The following is a 21,982-nucleotide window of genomic DNA, read 5'->3' as shown; positions in this document are numbered from 1 at the left end:
TAATAGGCTGAGATAGACAATGTAAACGAAAGGCACCGTATGAACTTTGTTGAGGAACCTCTTTACAAAGGAAGTTCTTTTCCTCAGCTTACAGTACGCACAGTACGTTTGCTAAAAAATTTGCTTTGTAAAATTTTTATCATCATCATAGTCAATATGAATTTTTTTCCACCCCATTACATGGCAACGGTCTCCACGCAGTAATAAGAAGGGCTTCTTAGGTTGCAGACACTCTCACCAAGTTCAGGTCGGTAGACTTCACGCGCCTTTGACCACATTATGGAACTGAATCTATGTTTCCTCACGCTGTTTTCCTTTACAGTTAAAGCAAATTATATTTAATTGAAGTAATTAAGAATTTTATCAATGTTAAAAATATTATTATATAGGTCGAATGGCGAATCGTGTAACCGTTTGGATTCATTTTGGTGAGAGGGGAATAATCGTTAACAGAAAGCCGCTTCCAGGCCGGTATCTAGGCGCACAGACGCGCGTGTATCTCAATAATGAATGCATTGTCCGTCACTACGTACCGATTGCACTGACGACTATTTTTACTCGAACCTGTCCACGTCTGTCATGGATAAAAAGTTATGAATCGGCTTCGTTATAAAATATTTACGTTCCGTTTTTTACAACTAAATGACTTTAAACCAAAGATGTTCTGAAAACTAGAGGCTTTAGATTACCTAATGATAGTTTTATACGTAAGATTTTGGCGTAGGCTAAAATAAGGGTTTTAATTGTGAAACAAGAGTCAAAAACATTAAAATAATACTGCTTTAAACGATGGTAGCAAACCTCTCGTGGACTCTTGTTTGTTATACATTGCTACCAATAGTATCTAGATATTGTTTTTAATTAAAGCGTCTAGACTCTAACAATGTTCTCAAACCTTTTTATCACAACAGACCTAAAATTAATTTTAAAAGTTTAATTAATTCATTAGTTACTTTTTCTGTAATTGTGTTTGTGTTTCTAATAATAATTAAATCCAGTTTTATATTATAACGACGATAGTTACGTGTTAAATCAATGTTATTAAGACTCAAAACTGAGTGATTAATTTCCGTTCCTAAAACTTGAACACTAACAGTGTAATAATTTTCATACTTCTTTTTCTTCCAACTTACGACTAGTTTTACAGGAATTTTCCTACTTGAACTAGATTACACAAATAAAATAATACATAATATAATAAATATTTAAAAAAAAATTATAAACTAATAAACTAACTTTAATATATTACTATTACAAGTCGTTTTTAATGTAAAATTTTGTGATTTTTGACAGGTTTCTTACATATATCAAGTGGTTGAGGCTGCCTTACGTCGATTGGGAGCGCATTCCACAGATCTATGGCTTGCACTGTAAACGAGTGCTGTAAGAGTAAATGTATTTATGTCTAAGCTCCAGAGCACAAACTTCAATCACTACATAATGTGATCTGAGATTAGTAAACCAAGTGAACGGTCTATTCATTCTAATAGTAAGCATTGAAAATCATAGACCTCGAAAAATTGTTTTAAGCCCCTGCCTAGCTATCAGAATACTCTAGACATAACTTCCTCGTTAGTCTAGTGATCTGAGAGTTTGATTGCGGATTCCAAACAATTGAGTTATGTGTTAGGTTTGTCTATCGAGAAATTTTCAGTTGGTGCTAGCCCAGAGTTAACAACTTTGACCACCTTCATATTTAACCCAGTTACATAAATAAATAAATATACTAGGACAATACACACATTGCTATCTAGGCCCAAAGTTAGCGTAGCTTGTGTATATATAAGAATTTATGTATATTTTTAATGAATAATATACATATATACTTATTATATACAGATAAACACCCAGCCACAGAAAAATATTCGTATTCATCAAACAAACATTTTTCTGTTGTGGGAATCGAACCCACAGCCTCGGACTCAGAAAGGGACGCTGCATACTGCTCCAATCATCTAAAATGATGACTGTTTATTTAATATACGTTTATTGTTTTCATATACAAAAAGTTTAAATTGAAAAGTTTCTTATTATACATATATTCTATCATACAGCGTGGCGATGCGACGCCACGGCCTGTGTCGCCACGCCAAAAATCAGGTTTACCCTCCGACTATAGTTGTATCACATCATAAATAGCATATTATGTTAATTCAGGGTACCTAAAACGTACGTCTTTTCCAAGTTTTAGTCAAATCCGTTCGTTTGTTTTTGTTTGAAATAAAACCAAGAAACAAAAATCCATAAAAATTGAGTATTGCCTCACGTATATTAACACCAACGGCAAAACTCTTAAAAAAAACCTTATGAACGCAGTTGTTAAACATGTCAGGTAACTGGTATTAAAAACTTCGTAAGTATTACACTCTAAGACTTTAAATTTGATTATTGGAACAATTTGCATAAATTAGTTAGAAAGTATTACTAAACACTCCATACTTTCCCAATGCGGTGGGACGCCATCATGAATGAAGACACATTTGCCAACGACGGCAAATACAGCGGAGTTATTTGATTTATTCCGCGCGCGGAATTGAAATCTTGCATCGAAAACCTTTTTATTTATAAGATCTAATCAACTCGCTGCCAAATGTATATTACAGATATTGTATCCGATAAACTAGTACGTGTACTAAGATTTATCGTTCCTTAGGGCTTGACTTATAGTTGTTGTATTAGTTCATGAGTTTCTGAACTAATTTTTCACTCTCGGAGAGTTATGATAGATGAAAGCCGGGGGCAGTAAATTTTCGTTATATGTCATGACTTAAGTAGATTACTGAATAAGAATAACTTAATATAACATTTTTATTAATATTAGGATCATCGCTAAGAATAAAGAACAAACAGACACCGTGTACTCGACTAATGAAGCATCAAAACCATTCCACTTTAGAAGTGTTTCTCGAACAACGAGTAACTCAATTCATACCTTTTACCAGTTGACAGTAATTATTTTACCTTTTAACGTTATAAACGTTTACATAAAATGGGAAAAAGTAAAAAATATTGTAAACCAACAAAAAGTTAAGTGAGATGTGCGCGGGGCGTTTTGATTGTTTTTGGAAACAATGCACTGCATACAAAAATGGCTGAATGAGGGTGTTTGTGTTCTTAATTTTGTGGATCATCGAATTATTTTTATAATGCATGACCAAAAATGAAGTAGGTAACGTTTGTCGGGTATGCATGTTTCCTGAATGTAAATGCATGAGCCAATATAGCCTAATCGAGTTGGTATGTTTTTATAATAAGACATAATCATTAAATTTCTTAAGTTAATTTTACTTTTTAAAAGACGGCAGAACTCACGCGAACAAGCTCATGACTAAGAGACCCGGATAGGTTCAAAAGTATTCCGGCAATCTCCAAAAAATAAACGCGAGTACAGCCGTCTGTTAAGCACTAAGAACACACTTTGCTCACTATAGTTTAAATTCTATAAAAAGTTAGGTTTTTTTTAAGTAATCATAGTGAGATTAGTACAGTAATGATACAAAAAATAACAATTTGACGTACAGTCGTTACTTGAATATGAAATAGGTTTATACCTGAATAGATAGCAGAACTTTAATAAATGAAATTACATTAATATCGTGTAGAAAAAACAAAAAGGCGATAACAAATAATGATTTTATTTTAAAAAATACACCTTAAAAATATTTATGTACGCTAAATTACAACCCTAAGTGGAAATTGTGAATATTTCTCCTTAAACTAAAACGTGATTTATTGCGAACTCTTTAAGTGAAAATATTGTAACATTAATTTCAAACACTTTACCTTCTTTATTTTGCAAAACTTATGCATTGGTAAGTCCAAAATTACCTTAGGAATCATATTATAAAAGCGTATACTCATATTGCGTTGTTTTTTTTACGAAGTTAGTGAACTCTTATTAAAGCGGTCTTGTAAATATTTGCGGTAGGTACTAGTAATTTAATTCATTCCTATCAAGATTCGTAAAATAACCCCAACTTTGGTAGGCAGTTATACATATAAATACCTACCGAAGTACCTACATTATGAAAATTCTTTATTTCCTCTATAATTTAGCCCTTCAAATTCAAAATTCAAAACTACTGTACTGCACTACTTACGTTGTGGTAAGATTTTTTTAGATGGGAACGAGCTAACATGTGAAGGATATGGCAGTTATAAAGTCAAAGTCAAAGTCAAAAATATCTTTATTCAAATAGGCCCATAGGTGGCACTTTTGATGCGTACCTACATAAGAATTACACGGTAGTGAGATGATGGCGATAACCACATTCGTAATATTCAATAAACACCCCTAATTGATTTGTACGCGACATACTGGAAAGTTAAATAACTTTTTATCGGTACCAGAACAGATCAGAGGAAATTCAAAAGTTATAAATTCCAAATTTCCCCAGTCGGGAATCGAACGCGGGACCTCCCAAATTTAAAACTACAGCTATGTTAACATAAATAATAATAATAATCGTATAAATTAATCTCTTTTATAAAATAATATTTACTAAAAACCTGTTACTTCTTATACTAAAGCTAAAATACAATATGTATTTGGTACATTTCCATCAGAGATTGTAAAAGCCTTTTTAGGCAATTACAGAGTAAACCACTTTCCAGGGAATCGATCTATCGACATTACCGACGTCGTGATGTCGCATCGCGTCGCTCGAACAATCTTGCAATTTGTAAAATATTTGGAATAGTCTCGTCTGCGCCCACCAACGAATCACAGAACATACGGGCTCAGCGATTATAAAGCTCTTATTCACATTTTTAATGGTATTTATAAGCTTGATGTGTATGCTTCGTATGCTTGGCTCGATGTGTGTGTCTGTCTGTAGCATCGTAGCTCCCAAACGGATGAAGCGATGTTGATTTTTTTTTTTTGCTAGTCATCCGAGTCAATGATAAAAGAAAATCACTTAAAATATGACGATTAAAGTTAACTTTTTTACAAACACATCACCGACTGGTACCTTTGAGAACTCTATTGCGAATTCTCAGGCATACAGGTTTCTTCTCGATGTTTGCTTTCACCGTTAAAACAATTTATATTGTACTTTCTTAAATTAAGAACACACATAACTCCGAAAAGTTATAAGTGCGCGCCGGTGATCGAACTCGGTCACCCTGTAAGAGACCGAAGCTAACTACTAGGCTATCACCGCTATAGTTTACAAACTAAGCCGATTAATAAGTTTTTCCTCAAAATGTAGCCAAACAAAATGCATTAGCAACAAATATATGACCCGTTTTTAAAGAGTAGGGACTTTTGAAAAAAAAGAGTCATTGAGATTAGTGTGCGATAATAAATGTAGAACAAGAAAACGTAGAATTAAAAGTACAGAATCGATATAGTAGCAGTTACCCGCAACTTCTTCCGCAAATTATTTTCTCATAACTTACTTGAGAAATTAATAAAAAACCTACTTTATTATACCTTATGTTAGGTTAGGTTAGGTTAGGTTAGGTTTATACCTACTTTGATACTAAAGTACGGTCTAAAATGTACCTATCTTATTCCTAAATTGTTTTGAAAATTTATGAGTCATGTTAAGTTGTCCTATAGCTGCTTATCTTTTGTGGTCGTATGTATGCGTTTGGATTAACGCAAAAAATGCTTTCTCAACTACTTATCTGTATGTCGCGGGTGGTCTGAAGCCCAGACATTTCAATAATTACGGTCTCCTGGCGCAATGTGGCCGCTCTTTACGGGTGGGACGAGAAAAAATAAATCGCAGGAATCGGTTTAAACACAATAAAAGCCTAAATCGAGCAAATATGCTTAAACTATTACTTCTTTGAAATAGGTTGCGTAATCCTATTGTATCTATGCAGACGGGTATCGTAAACAAAATTACGTTGAAATGATTAAAATGCTTACTACAGGAAATACCAGTTCACTTTAGTTAACATAAAAGACGCCGCCTTGTCAATAATAAATATATGGATTATATCCATGACAATGACAGTTCTAACCAGCAGTAACATAAAGATGCAAATCTCATCTCACTCTGCTTGTGTTAGATCCTAGCCAAATTATGGATTACGTAAATATTAAAAGACATTTCCAAAATTATTATGCAGGTCAAATTAATGCAAAATTATTACTAATATCAATATTAGTAGAGAGTAGTTTCGATCCACGGACCTGTGGTTTATTGGCACAGCACGCTTCCATTACGCCACAATGCTTGTGTAAGAATGAAGCCAGTTATAAAATTAACGTACGTAATATTATACTGAAGAACACAAAATGTTATTACCAATATTAGCAGAGCATGGTTTCGATCCACGGACCTCTGAGTTATGGGCCCAGCACGCTTCCACTGCGCCACTCTGCTTATGTTAGATTCTTGCCAATTTAAGGACTAGGTAAAAGTTAAAAGACATTTCCAAGATTATTATGTAGCTTTGCAGGTCAAATAAATGCAAAATTATTGCGACTATCAATATAAGTAAAGCATGTTTTCGATCCACGGGTTATAGGCTCAGCACGCTTTCATTGCGTCACTCTGCTTGTGTTAGATTCTTGCTAAAGTAGTATATTGAAGTTATTAGACAGTTATAAAATTAACGTATATAATATTATATTGAAGGAAAAAAATTGTGACCACCAACATTAGCAGAGCATGGTTTCGATCCACGGACCTCTGGGTTATGGGCCCAGCACGCTTCCACTGCGCCACTCTGCTGTTATTGGTTCTTGCTAAACTACAGATTACGTAAAAGTTATAAGACAGTTCAAAAATTTTTCTAGAAATAAAATTTATGCAAATTAATAAGAGGATGTTATTATTAGCAGAGCATGGTTTATTTTAACGCACCTCAGTATTATGGACGCATTACACTTCCACTACGCCACTCTGCTTTGTGTAAGCAAAACATGGCATGTTCGTTAAAATTAATATAAATAATTAAACGTATAAGAATTCCTAGATTTTGAGGAGTGTAATTTGGCATTATGTTTGGTTAATTTAAGTCGTTTCTTCAAGCTACTTTACTTGCTCAATTTAGCTGAAACAATTCAGTGGTTTAGGTGGGAAAAGGTAAAGTTATTTACGCAGGTATAGAATACTTTTATATGTCATTTTAAGTTAAAAGATTAGTATTTCATAAATTTGAGACCAGCAATGGGACAGTAAAGCTCGTACTGATACACCGACATCAAGCTTCGAAAAGATTCTTAATTTTAATTTTAAGCATATATTGATTGGTTTTGAGAACCTTTTATATATAGGCCGAGGATAAAAATTGATATTTTGCTATCAATATTTAACAAAGCGCAGTTTTGATGAACACTCGCATTTGCAGGGAAGGTATTTTTATCAAACAATTAATATTTACTGGGACCAACCGCATATTCATCAAACTTATTGGACCACGAAATTGGCAGATGTACAAAATAATAACTTTAAGCTACTATATACCTTAAACAAAAGGCAGTTGGTAATTGGTTTGCCACTGCTATTCTATTTCAAACAACCCTTTTGTTATTTAACTAACAATGCCAAAATTATTTTTGTAAAAGGATCAATTACCTTTCTTTGTTGTCTAAGTTTTTGTTACTTTCAAGTTCCTTAAACAATGGATGTATTAATAATTTTGCCTTAAGAAAAGATAACATCGTTTGAAATACTTATTAAATAAGAGTTAGAGGTACCTATGTTAAAATTTTAGGAACGGATTTAAAATTAATAAGTTAACAATTATTCAGGTACAGGATAAATTATGCTTTTTAAATCTTTTATTTTTTTAATTAATTTAGCACCATTGATGGGGGTTTTAATTTAAATAAAAATGAATTAGTGATCATTTTATGATCGATGACAATTTTCCAAGCAAAATGATTGTAGTGACTACATAGAAGTTTGCTAGGCTCTGAACAAAAAGGAACCTAGTTAAAACCAAACACTTCTTATAATTCTACATTAAGGTACTTGTTTGAAACGCACTTACTTATATTTTTAGTCATAGCTCTTATCGGTTTCCACGCAACATCGGGCCGGAACACTAAATCGCTCAGCAGCACGTCTTTGTCGGTAGCGTGGTAACTATGGTGGGTCCATAACCCAGAGGTCCGTGGATCGAAACCATGCTCTGCTAACGTGGATAGTCACAATAATTTTTCATTAATTTCGTATGTATTATAATTTTGGAACTGTCACATTTATTTTGCGTAATTTAAATATTATATGCAATAATTTTGTAACTGTCTAGTAATTATAATATTCGATAGTTAAGCAAGGATCTTACAAAAGCAGAGTGACGCAGTGGAATCGTGCTGGGCCCATAACCCAGAGGTCCATAGATCGAATCCATGCTCTGCTAATGTTGGTAGTCATATTTATTTTGCGTCAGTTTGGTATAATGTACAATTTTTAAGTACAAAAACTTAGACGTGCTCTTTAATTTGGCAAGCATTCTACATAAGCAGAGTGGCGCAGTGGAAGCGTGTTGGGCCCATAACCCAGAAGTCCGTGGATCGAAACCATGCTCTGCTAATGTTGGTAGTCATATTTTTTTTGCGTCAGTTTTGTATTATGTACAATTTTTAAGTACAAATACTTTGACGTGCTCTTTAATTTGGCAAGCATCCTACATAAGCAGAGTGGCGCAGTGGAAGCGTGCTGGGCCCATAACCCAGAGGTCCGTGGATCGAAACCATGCTCTGCTAATGTTGATAGTAACAATAATTTTGCATTAATTTGATCTGCATAATAATTTTGAAAGGCTCTTTTAATTTTTACGTAGTCCCTAATGGCAATGAACTAACCTAAGCAGAGTGGCGCAGTGGAAACGTGCTGGGCCCATAACCCAGAGGTTCGTGAATCGACACCATGCTAATTGTTCAAACCTGGCTACTATTTTGCATTGTGGTTATGTTTATTTTTGATAGTTATTTTTCAAGTAATTTATAACAGCAGACCTGTGTAAGATTTATACTTTAAGACTCTCCATGCTAGCACTCGTAGCAATCAACGACTATAATATTATAGTACCTACACAAGTTTTAAAATGCACATTACTGGTAAGGATAATAAAACAGCTTGCTTTGTTTCCGAGGCAAGCGGTAGATAAACACCAACAGAAGAGCAAAAAATAAGTAACTTTGGGTAAAAGCAGTGATTTTTTTTTGTTAGAAGTATTAATTGATCTATGGACGCTTTTATGCGTTTGTACAGAAATAAATAATGAAATACACTTACACAATAATGAAAAAGGAATACATAATTCTCAGATCTCATTTCACAACTCACTTCCCTTCAAAAATATTACACGTGCGAATATTTTGGCGTCTCAAATAAATCACGCCCCATTTTATTCACAATTTAACATCATAAGCGGCGGTCTTGTCGACGTCGGAATCAAATTGCACTACATCGTGAATAATAACCGATATTTTGTTTGTATACAGCGTGTTGCGAGAGCGATTTGCGAGAGTAATTTTCTTAGCTTTAATTTTCGAATAAGAATTTTTAAAATTGTATTCATATTTTTTAAGGCACAAAAGTCACGAAATACAATATTCATAAATGTATACGATATTATTTGTAAAAAAAAATTGGTATGACTACTCAAACTCAACATAAAATACGTATGTACGTACTATCTTACAGTACAACAATAGCTACCTGCCATTAAAGTATAGCCTAAACGCAGTTTCAAGCTTGTTTGTCATAAAAGATCTAAAAATGTGAACCCAATCCTCAATTTTTTTTATTATAAAGACATGAAAGGAAGTTTTTAGTATCAAACAACACTTTTATAGCGAATCCATAATATTTCGTCCCTTAAATAGATCAAAAGATTTCTGATTACGAGACGCACTTTTAAAGACAGTCGGGCTATATTCTTGCTTAAAATATTCGACAAAATATTATTATTATTTTTAAACTCTTTATTTGTATACCAAAACATTAACATATATAAAATATAATAAAAACAGAAACATATCGAAAGAAGTAGAATACAAAAGGCGGCCTTATCGCATAATAGCGATCTCTTCCAGGCAACCTTTGAATTTGGAAAAAAAAGAAGAGGAGAATAGACTGATGGTGGTACAAATTTTAAAATACATACATGCGAATAACTACATACTAATACATAAACTAGTGTAGGTACACAAATACATCAAAAGTACATAATATAATTAAAATATAACCAATCTATGATTTTTTTTAAAGAAACAATTGAAAAAAACCGTTTTAAATACTTATGTTAATTTGAATACTAATGGTAATAGATGCAGGTTCTTTCTTCATCTACATAACTTTGTGATATGACTTACTGTATACCATTCATTTAAATTAAATAATATTTGGCCTTTTTACATTTTCATTTTCCCACAAAAATACAACCCGCACCGGTAAACGCAGCGTAGGCCGGCCACCAACGCGGTGGTCAGATGACATCAGGCGAGTCGCTGGGAGCCGCTGGAGGCAAGCGGCCCAGGACCGTGGATTGTGGATCTCCCTACAAAAGACCTATGTCCAGCAGTGGACGTCCATTGGTTGAAATGATGATGATGATGCACAAAAATAATAACTGCTCAGTAGAATCGTTGAACTACTGGGTTACTAGTGAATTACGAGTAAGCATGGTTCAGCATTTTAGCATTCAAATATTGAAATCACAGACTTAATGAATACATCCTACGCGATTATAGACCTTCGGGATATATGAATGAATAATTGTTAGATATAGCATCTAGGGGGAGGTAAGGGAGTGCACTTTCATCTAGACACTCCAAATGCCAACCTCACCTGCTCGTGGTACCACCTGCTGACTGACGAACGAGGCTCTGGCGGCCGACTAGTGGCGGGATAACCATTAAACTAAACTAGCTAGACTTGAAAAAATGACAGTTGCCGATGTCGGGCAGCAGCGATATCAGCGCAATCAAGTCTAGTGCTGCGATCACCAACCCGCCTGCCCAGCGTGGTGATTAGGGCATTATCCTTATGAGTAGCACAACCAAAAAATAGGCCCCTAAAAGTTGGCGCTGCTTGAAAGAGGCCTATGTTCAGCAGTGGACGCACAATGGCTGATGATGATGATGATGATGATAGCATCTAGTTCGCAAAGCTCTCCGCTGACGAAAGCGAATAACGGGTATTTCTAGTGTACTAATAAGAATGGGAAGATGTTTTACCGGATAAATGCAAGGTGTGTTAATTAGCAATAAGTAAGAAAGCAAACTTTAACCGACTTAAGTTAATGAATCCTATTAGCACTTTTATAACCCAAAGTGGTGAGAATGTATGCCTATTTGAAGTTAATAGATAAGAGTTCTAGTTTGAAAATATAATGCATTATTTTAATTTAACTGGACAAGAAAATATTAAATTCTTATAAAATTGCTGTCCATAATGCACTACATCGATGAACTACTGAGAGTCTACGTCAGTTATAACTGAGAACAGGAAAATAACTGCTAGAATTGAGTTATTCATGCATACAGAGCATGGTTTCAATTTACGGACCTCTGGGTTATGGGCCCAGCAGGCTTCTACTGAGACCCTCTGCTTGTATGAAATCCTATACCAAGTAAATCTAAGTTACTAGACATAATAAAAATATTGTATATACCGAAATATTATGATGAAGAAAAAAATGCGACTACCAATAATAGCAGAGCATGGTTTCGATCCACGGACCTCTGGGTTATGGGCCCAGCACGCTTCCACTGCGCCACTCTGCTTGTGTAAGCTATTGTCGAAATTTGTCGTAACAATAATGTGGAGAGCTAATAAAAACTTAACACTGAAATGCAACAATAATTATTGTGAAATTCATGCTAACAACAGAGATGTGTGTAATAAAAAGGTGTAATAATTTGCTGTCAGCTAAAATCAAAACACTATCATCGTGATCATCATATCAATCCATTACCGGCCCACCACAGGGCACGGGTTTCCTCCCACAATGTGAAGGTAAGGCCGTAGTCCACCACGCTGGCCTGGTGCAGATTGGTGAACTCCACACACCTTTGAGAACATAATCGAGAACTCTAAGGCATGAAGGTTCCCTTACGATGTTTTCAAGTAGCAAGTAATATTTTAGCAAGCAAGTGATATTTTAATTACTTCAAAAACCTCATAACTCAGAAAAGTACTATCATAATAAGTGTCAATTTTAATAATATACAAAACCAAATACCTATATAAATAACTATATAAAACCAAAAATAAAAACTATCTTTAAATCCTACTTAATATTATAAATGCGAAAGGTTTCCAGGATTAATGAAAAACCAAAAAAACTGCGCATGAAGTCGCGGGCAATAACTGGTGTGGTATAAAAAGTTGCGCCAGTAAGGTGTCTTATATGTATTCACTAGTATAATTATGAAGTTGTGACATTCCCAAAGTCTATGTATGAAACAATTCTTATCTAACCCAAATCTCAGAAGTTTCATCTCTGGAATTAGGTTTCCCGAGTTTGCAAACCCGGTTCCAAAATCGTATTACAAAAGTTCAGTAAAGTAATTTAGTTTTTCTTAAGGAACGGATTAAAGTGTGGTAGTCGGGGCCATAAATCTATGGATTAAACCAACCCAACGGAGATTGCAATCTGCCGTCCGCAAGCCATCGATAATTGTAACGATATAGATAATCGAGGAAACGGAGAAAAACGTTAAGGACGGCTAAGATAAAATGTAATTGAATTTTAACTTAATTTAGAGTAAATTGTAATATATAACCAAAAATTTACTAGAAAATAGCACCTACTTATCATAGGAGAATAGTTGGTAGATAAGTAGGTGGGCATACTAATACTTTGTGTTAGATAACAGGTGTCATATTTTTATGGACGTCATATATGTGTCTGTAATATTAATAGCAAAGTCTAGACAGGATAAGTGAATTTTATATAGCTACACCGCAGCAGCCAGAAATATGAAATTTGTTAAAGAGATTTTCTAGTCTCGTAACATAAAACTAAAATGACCTTCCTGGCGCAATGGTAAGCGCTGTGGTTCTAAATTGAAGGTCTCCGATTCGTTTCCCGTCAGGGAAACTTTTTTTTCTCTGGTTTGGCCTGTATAGTGGTCTGGCTTTGGCTAGTTACCAGGCTAGGTACGGTGTCGCGCAGAAAACTATTTGGGGTATGTGTTAAATATAATATCTGACACAACGCACAAGTCAAATTATGACTTTTTTGTGTTTCGATTTTGTGTTAATCGATTTTGAGCAGAGTTGGTTCTGTATAATAACAGCATTTTACAATTTAAGCTCCGACTATGTTATGATAATCCTCGTAAAACGAGAAATTGGGAGATGAGTTCACGAAGCATAAGAAAACAAACAATATACAATTTTAGTAATACCAATTTCCATAGTGCAGTAGAAGCACCAGTTTTTAGTAAGGTATAAAGACTACTTCATAACTTTCTGGGTTTTGTGTTGTTTTAGTGATATATGATTAAATAAGATTATTTCAAAAAGTTATTTGCGAAATATTTACACTTATGTAAAACTGAGTACCAAGTAGCAGGTTGGCCTTCTTAGCCTAGTAAATAATTCTTGGGTCTAACAAAATCTTTTAAGTAGGTGAGTTTTTGTCAAGATTCTAACCATTTCCAAGCCCACGCCTCGGGGAGCAAATTTAGTTATTCGCAATAACTGATACAAAATTAAAAAAAATACTCTTCTGGAGATGATGATGAAGCAGTTTATTCTTATCATACAAAATTTACACACACACTTTTCGTTTCCAAATATGAATATATATCATTTGACTCCCGTTGAAGGAGATTGCAAACAAAATAAAACACATAAACCCATAAAATACGCTCCTTAAACTGTTTGAGTGCTGTTCGTAAATTCAATTGCCATATTGAAATAAATTGCTTGTAATCTTATACCCAAACAGCCGGAAAACCACCGAATGAGCAATATCAAGTTACACCCAAGAATGGTCTCACTTTTGCTTTTTTTTTGTATGCTCTGTCAAACGATTTCTTTAGAAATTTGAGCATATAGACAACCGATAATATCTCTAAGCTCGACCCGAATGAAACCTTTGTTTGTACTCATAAATTATTAGCCAACACACAAAAAGACTAATTAATTTAAATGGTAAATTGATATTATGATTATCAGAAGAAACTTTTACGATTCTGTATAGAAGTCAATTACTGGTATTAGTTGCATTAATTACGATATTTTACAGCTGCAATTTAGTTTTATTGCCATTGGAGCATTTTATATTTGAGAACTAAAACACGGTACCGGCGTATCGTAAAGGAATTATTACGGTATCCCTTAATTTCACGTTATAAAACGATAGCTAAAATAAAACAAAAGTGGGGTTAGATATTATTTGTAACTGTATTTTTTATGGATTACATAATAGAGAACAAACAAATAGTCATAATCATAATTTCGGCTTTCTCGTCTCGATAGACGCGGGTTTAAATAATGTTTTTGGGATACATAACCTGTAAGCAAATGCTACCAATTACAGGTAGGTTTAATAACTGCCATACCCGTCATATGCCGACTGTATCATCACCTACCACTAGGTGAGATTGCAGTCAAGGGGATTATTGTAAAAAAAATCCTGTAATAAAGAGGGTACTTTGAAGATTACTTATAGATTATTTAGTCGTGAAAAATTTAAACAAATAGGTACTCTTACAGTAGCTTCGCAATACATTTATAATAATATAGTCTTTGTGAGGCAAAATATTACTCTTTATAAATCAAAAGCTGAAATTAACAATCGACTTAGCAGAAACGGTCATAAATTAGTGATATCTGCATATCGTCTGCGAAAGGTGCAGAACTCCTTTGTGGGGTTGAGTATACGCTTTTACAACATGATTCCTAAGGAAATTCTTGACCTACCAATGCATACATTTAAAAAATGTGTAAAAACGCATCTAGTACAGCGAGGTTACTATACATTTGATGAATTTCTCAATGACAAGGTAGAATGGAAGCAGCCAGCCTCGCTCTCATCTCCCGCAAGATAGCAATATGATTGTAAATGTTGATGTTGGAAAAGAGCAACTACTGAGTTTCTTGCCGGCTCTTCTCGGTAGAATCTGCTTTCCGATCCGGTGGTAGAGTCACACAAACATACATACTTGATGTTTCAAAAGTGCTTATAAAGTAGGCCCACTTGAAATAAATGAATTTGTATTTGAATTCAGTTATTCTCTCGTTATCATTTCCCATAAATTCCCTTAAAGACTATAAAACAGATTTCACATTTACACTATATTATTTTAATAGCAACGATTACACTCCTATTGTTTAAAATATTGGCTAACATAATATGAAATATTATTATTCACTGAGAACGAAGATATAATTCATAATATAATCATCAAGCTAAAATTTCATACTCAAAACAGAGACTGGTTATTGCCGACTCGCAAATATTTAAATAAAAAAACTTCGAAATCTTTGAATAAGGTAAACCGTGGGCGTTCCGACAATGAGCACGTCACAAAGTGCCCTTTGAGCTGTCAGCCTCTTGAAGGAACCGGGGCAATTATATTGAAAACTCCCGCAATGCTATCTTTTAGTTTAGAAAAATAATACTGGGCCTGCGTTAACTGACGTAAGGAGCTTATTAGCACGCCTGCCGTGACGGACAGTAGGCCCTCTTTTGTTTCAATTCACAATAAATCAACTACAGGGTTTCGTTTTTGTATGCAACATTATTTATCTTTGTTTTTATCAAACTTTAGTTTCAAAATCTCTGCTTTAATTTTACGAATGAACAAAGAACGAATGATGTGCCCACGTGTCGTCCACGTGTCTTCGGCATACGCAAAATTGCATTGAACATAATTGCTCCGGTTATCATAGAATTATTTTATTTCTCAGTTTTACTAAAAGTATAAACTGCCTCGTTGTTCTTGGGTAAGCGTGCTAAACTATGGATTTCGAGGTACTGAATTCGATTCCAGGGTCGCGACGAGAATTGTAAAATATTGTGTTTATTGTTAAAAAAAACCACCCAATCAGTATCGACCCGGGGTTTGGAAATTTGCGGTGTACTCCGTGCCTCAGAAACGCACGTTAATCTTTATCCCGGTTATTAATTAAGATATAATAATTAATAATAGTTAAACCTAAGCATTGGGGTAACGTGGTAAATAAATAAATATACTACGACACTACACACATCGCCATCTAGCCACAAAGTAAGCGTAGCTTGTGTTATGAGTACTAAGATGACTGATGAATGTTTTTATGAATAATATGCATAAATACTTATTATATACATATAAACACCCAGACAGTTCATCACACAAACATATTCCAGTCGTGGGAATCCAAACCACGGCCTTGGACTCAGAAAGCAGGGTCGCTGCCCACTGCGCCAATCGGCTGTCAAAATAAGAGAGAGTTTAACTCTCTCTAATATGTGAGAGAAGTCTTGTGCTCATTCGTACCCTGTTAACATTGATGATGAAGTATGAACGTTACTAAAAATCTGATACTAATAGATCTATATTAGAATGCTTAACTTTTGACACTAAATCCAATTAACTTTAGCGTTGAAGGACATGAAATAAATGTCGCAGAGTTGTAAAATACGAATCACAACAAGTGACAAATATAATATGATGAGTCAGTGAAGCCATCTACGTTGAAATGCTTTCGAACGTGATTGGCCGTCCCAGAGTAGGAGGTATACAAATCTGATGTAAACCCATTACGATATCAAATTACCCTCTACGCCCAAACCACGGATTGTGTGACTAATTGGTATTAAAGGTGCTGTTATGTCTTAATTAAATTAAACTCATAATTCCCCAGTAACTTTGTTGCGGTCCAAGAATTTTAGTACGTTACAAATTTTAGACAATAGAGCAATTTCTGAGGCGAATGGGAAATAGTACGTTAATTAAGGGTGTTACACAAGAGATTAAGCTTGAACCGGTCTCGACTAAGGTTGCGCCCGTTAAACAGTACATTTTCAAAGTGTTCTATATGAACTACTACGGCGATCTAGTCACAGAAAACTCCTAAAACTAGATCGCCGTTAAATTTTCTTCAAAATCTTATATTCCTACTCAAACTTTCGTAATGTTCTTAAAAAATAAATAACTATTTGAAATTAATGTTAAAGCTGCAAATTGTATATTAAACTTTTTATGCAATCCTTCATTCCGTATTTGACTCTTTTTAAGTATTACCGTATTAAAAGTTAGATCTCTCATTGTTTTATTTTTCCGCAGATTTATGAAATACTTATAAAAATCGGTTAAACCGTCCATCAACCTCGGATAGCCAGATGGAGATAAAATAAAATATTTTTATTTCACATTATCATGCAAATATTCAAATGAGCTTGTTCAACATCATCAGCAGCCTAATACGTTGCATCGCTTAGCACAGGTTTTCTTTCTGATAGAGCAAATACCCATAACTACTTCAGTGCGGGTTGGCGGGCTTAAAAATTGATGAATTATAACAAGGTTGCTAGGAAGCATCAGGTTCTGCTTTCTCTCACATAATAGAAAAATGAAATTTTGAATGTAAATGATGTCGGAATAGAGCAACTGCTGAGTTTTCGGGCTTCTTCTACAAACAGACAGACTTGAGGTTTTCAACGTGCATAAAGAATAAGGCTACTTGAAATATAAGAACTTTAATTCAATTTTATTTATTGGTAAAGATAAATCTGCCTGTGTAAGCAAACAAGATAAAATCGAACTGTTTGAGAACTTACAACTGTGGTTACTATTAGGTTTCCAGATTCTTTTATGTTTTTTAACAAAGTTTAGTTTCTATTTATATGTTACGGAATTAACATACACAACTCACCAGCTCAAACCGATTATGGGGATATTGTTATGTATCAAAATAATATTGAAAACCATACCGATTACCACTGCAACCGGTGGATTTATATATTAGAATTGACTAAGAGTCAATAACATATAATCCCAAAAAACAGGCCCTAGAGGTTATTTGTTCCGAAGTATAGGAGGATTTCACCCAAAAAGAAAGTTATATGATAAGCAACTGAATAATTATGTTCTAAGCTAACCTAACCTGACTGATATGATTTTCTGATTATGGTAGTCTTTTACTGTATGTATGTGTGTTCTAATATTTTTTTGGGTAAGAACTCTGAATGTATTATTTAAAGCCTTAAAAATTTTCGAAAAGCAGCATGTCTCGGTCATCTCCACTTTCACCTGAAGGGCTATTCTGTATCTCAGTCTACATCAAATTTAGTTTGCCATTGTAGAAACTTGCTATCAAGAAAGAAAAACTAAAATTATTATAATTCATTACTTCTGCCAACCGAGTTCAAATTAAATCAGTTGGAAACTTAGCAAAATACAAAATATCGATTTATCAAGTAAAAACTATATTAATGGCTAGTTAAATTTGGTGGCACTTGAGGCACAAAATCGATTGCATGCGGCTTGCTGATTCTGAGCAGTCAATAAAATCTGTTTGAAAGTTATTTACTGTAAAAGTATTTTATCTTAAAGACCTATTTTGTCCAAGAAACTCGATTATTTTTACAATATGGCGTGTCATTTTTGACATATCGTGTTCAAAATCCGAAAAACCCGACAGCGATCTTAACACTTTTTAATTCGTTTCACTTAATATTATAAAATAAAGTTAATCTTTGTTTTTATAAATGAATATTTTTTAATATATAATATTGTTTTTTATGGATTTCTAAGGTTGAGCTGCTTATTTCCATCATTTAAAGTAGTATTATAACTACTATTGCTATATCAAAATATGCCATTTAAACACTCCTTAAAAGAAATAGTTTACTATGTAGTTTTTAACTGCAAAAAAAATCTTGACCATATTTCCGACTATACTTTCATTCGCGATCCAGAAAAAAAACTTATTTACAATGAAAATTCCTCCAAGTATAGGTAAAAATACTTTAAATAATATAAAATTTCATTTACCACCACTACTAGAAAACATCAAAACAAGATGGAAAGAAAAACAACAAAACTGCGAGTTGCGACGACGCATATTGAAATCGAATCCGGTATTCACGTTAATCATGCTCTTAATCGATTTTAATGAGCCCACTGGTGTAAAAACAATGGGTAATATCCGATTAAAGCATAATCGAAACTCAAATATACATTTTGATTAATGTTCCACAAATATAAAGTGTAAATCTCGTAATCTATTCTAATATTACAAAAGCTAATATTATAAAATTATAAAGCGAAAGAGTTTTTACAGAAATCACAGATTTAAAAAAAATAACATCCTTTTGGTTACTCGTAGAAAAAAAAAGTAATATTGTGTTAACTCCAAAATGATACTGTTAGTCATAAACAGGGATAGTTTGCTAACACGATCGCGGGAAGCCGGGGGAAATAAGGATTTCTTCGACCGTTAAATTTACGACTTGTCCCAAGGAAAGCCTTGTCTCCCACCCGAGATCTCTTTTTATAATTTATTTGGTTTGTAACGACCGCACGTCCTTGTTGCTTCCATGAAAATAATATATGTGTTGTTGGAGGGATTTCTCCATGAAATGATTGTGGCACTGTACATTATAATAAAAGCATGGACAAACAATTCATGCAAGATAAAAAAAGCTTAATAAGCTCTGTCTCAAAAATGTGCTGAAAATCTATTGTTTTTCCAATGACTGTGTGGCCAACTTTTGTTTCACCAGTAAGTCCCCTGTTTGATAGAAGGCCTGAGTACAATTAAATGGATGATGAATTTTTTTGAAATTTTCTGCAAAAATTTCTGTTTTGGTTATCCTTTTTTTATCTTTAATTATTATTCTAAAACGGCTTGACCGACTTAAATTATATTTTTGTGTTTTCCTTCGTGAAAAGTGAAGTCCCTGGATGTTAGTGCAGTTCGAATGGTGATTTCACGATAATGGCAGTGTGTGCTATCTCTGATAAAATCCGCAAAGACATACCGATGTTGTTACCAGCTACCAGAAACTTTTTCTTCGTATCCTCATCCTAGTAAAGGTGGGTGTCACAGCATTTAAACTTCAAGATCGACTTGTTGCGTTAGTTTAAAGACTCTTAGCATATTTTAACGACTAAAATGGCAGAAACCTTCCTTGGGAATGTTTTGGATCAACCGCTACCTTTCGGTTCAACGGGGTAAGGTCTTTACCCTGTCGGAGAAGTTCCTATCAGAATATTGGGCAAATAAAAGTAGCACCTGACTTTACTAAGTAACGTAAAATAAGAGGGTACCCACAAAAGAAGGCCATCTTCGTCACAATCACGTGGTCACGTCCAATCTTTTCGGATGGCAACTATGCTCACCGTGTGTGAAATTTATGGAAATTGCATTTCCGCATTATGTCCGACAGGAGGGTGAGGCATTACGAAAGCTTTGTGGAAATATGACGGCGCAATCCTTGAGTATCATTTGTAACGGATGGTATACACGTATATAACAAAGGTACTACTAGTAAGCGTTTCAAATTTTAAATTTTCTAGATATGGATCCCATATAAAATCAATAGAAAAAGTGTCAAGTTTTTGTTTCTACTAACCTCTTTTAAAATACTTAACATTTTATTAACTATGTTTCCAAAACGTGTTATGAGTAAATCAGTCAACTTTAGGAGCACAGAGTCCACCCTCTGCCCACAACGTTTGTGGTAGTCCAACTCCGCTTTGCTTGCGCGCCGGTTCATTCAATGAGCACACAAAGAAGTGGCTTCTCTCTCTCTTTTCAGATTCTACGTTTCTATAGGCTTAAAGTCTCCTCCAGGAACGTTAAAACATCTTCTAACTGGTGACAGTTCGTAATTAGTATCTGAGTGAGTCAGTGAATAGTATTTTGCTATATATTAATTTGCAATATTTGTTTGATACATCTCGACCCTATGTACTATAATATTAATCCGCAATAAAAATAAATAAATAGTTCACGTTAACAACTTATTAGGTATGGTCTGAATCATTCTGTTACACCAAATCATCACATATAAGTATAATGGAAAAACTTATTTACACAAAAACACATCAAAAGTTATTTCATTCACTTACACAACAAAACGAACTTTACTTACCTACATAATATTGTGTTTTTATGAGTCAAACAGTGTTTAGAAACAAAGCCCAAATGTATATTATTTCTACTTCGCGAGGTTACACATTAACACTCCCTTACGAAAACTTTGCAAACTTGTACTTATATATGTCCATAATATGTCAACCGCAACAAAGTACATTAAATTATAAATCCTAATCTTAATTAGTGCACTATATTCTACACTGACAAGTTTACCTAGTTACCTACTAGTCAACATTCACAAACTTGCTGAACCAACTTATAAACATACTGCTCGTGTAAAGATTTGGATCATCATCATCATAACCTCAACCAACTACTACTGGGCAAAGTTCGTTTGTAGGGAGTTAAAAAATCCACTGTCCTGGGCCGCATGGTCCAGCGGCTCCCAGTGACTAATTTGATGTCTTCTGTTCCCCTCGCTCGCGAATTCCTCTGATATCGAACATCCACCTAACTACAAGATCAGTATATACCAACCTTGAGCTTTCCAGATTCGAGCTCTATTATGGGATCTCAACGAACAGCAGTCCTAGTCATCTTATGTTCTTCGTACACATAAATAAAGTATTTCTGGGTAAATCTAAAACCATAAACAGTTTATTTAAAGTAGTGAGTATCTAAACTTAAAACGAGTTCCGTTTACTTATTCTTATTACAAGTACAAAAGTTACCTACTTATTAAAAAATTTCAAAGAACGCGAACCGCTTTGGATCCAAATGAAAAAAAATAAACACAGCGCCCGTTGCAATCTCTTTAAACTTATAACGGAATCATAAACAAAGATCCTTTGGGTTAAGTCTTGAGTAATAAAAGGAAACTCATTTAAGTTAGCCAAGGATACTCTGGCAAGTTATACTACGGAAGACCAGTGAAGTTTAAACCGTTTACTAAAGACCAGAGTTCGGAGTATACTATAAGCTTGTAGGTATCTCATCCTCAATACGACTGACCCATACAA

The 21,982-nt window shown here is 34.2% G+C and overlaps 4 non-coding genes across 4 annotated transcripts; 1 reads left to right on the top strand and 3 right to left on the bottom strand.

Moving 5' to 3' along the window:
- Window positions 1–6,269: 6,269 nt before the first annotated feature.
- Trnam-cau lies at window positions 6,270–6,341 on the bottom strand. Its single transcript has one exon. It is a non-coding gene; the product is annotated as a tRNA-Met (tRNA).
- A 279-nt stretch (window positions 6,342–6,620) lies between these two features.
- On the bottom strand, window positions 6,621–6,692 carry Trnam-cau. The gene has a single exon. It is a non-coding gene; the product is annotated as a tRNA-Met (tRNA).
- Window positions 6,693–8,602: 1,910 nt separating this feature from the next.
- Window positions 8,603–8,674, top strand: Trnam-cau. The gene has a single exon. It is a non-coding gene; the product is annotated as a tRNA-Met (tRNA).
- Window positions 8,675–11,629: 2,955 nt separating this feature from the next.
- On the bottom strand, window positions 11,630–11,701 carry Trnam-cau. Its single transcript has one exon. It is a non-coding gene; the product is annotated as a tRNA-Met (tRNA).
- Between the last annotated feature and the right edge of the window lie 10,281 nt (window positions 11,702–21,982).

This window comes from Pararge aegeria, chromosome 18 (genome assembly GCF_905163445.1).
Source record: "Pararge aegeria chromosome 18, ilParAegt1.1, whole genome shotgun sequence".
Lineage (NCBI taxonomy): Eukaryota > Metazoa > Arthropoda > Insecta > Lepidoptera > Nymphalidae > Pararge > Pararge aegeria.
Note: the sequence above shows the minus strand (reverse complement) of the source record. Positions and strands in the feature narration are given on the sequence as shown.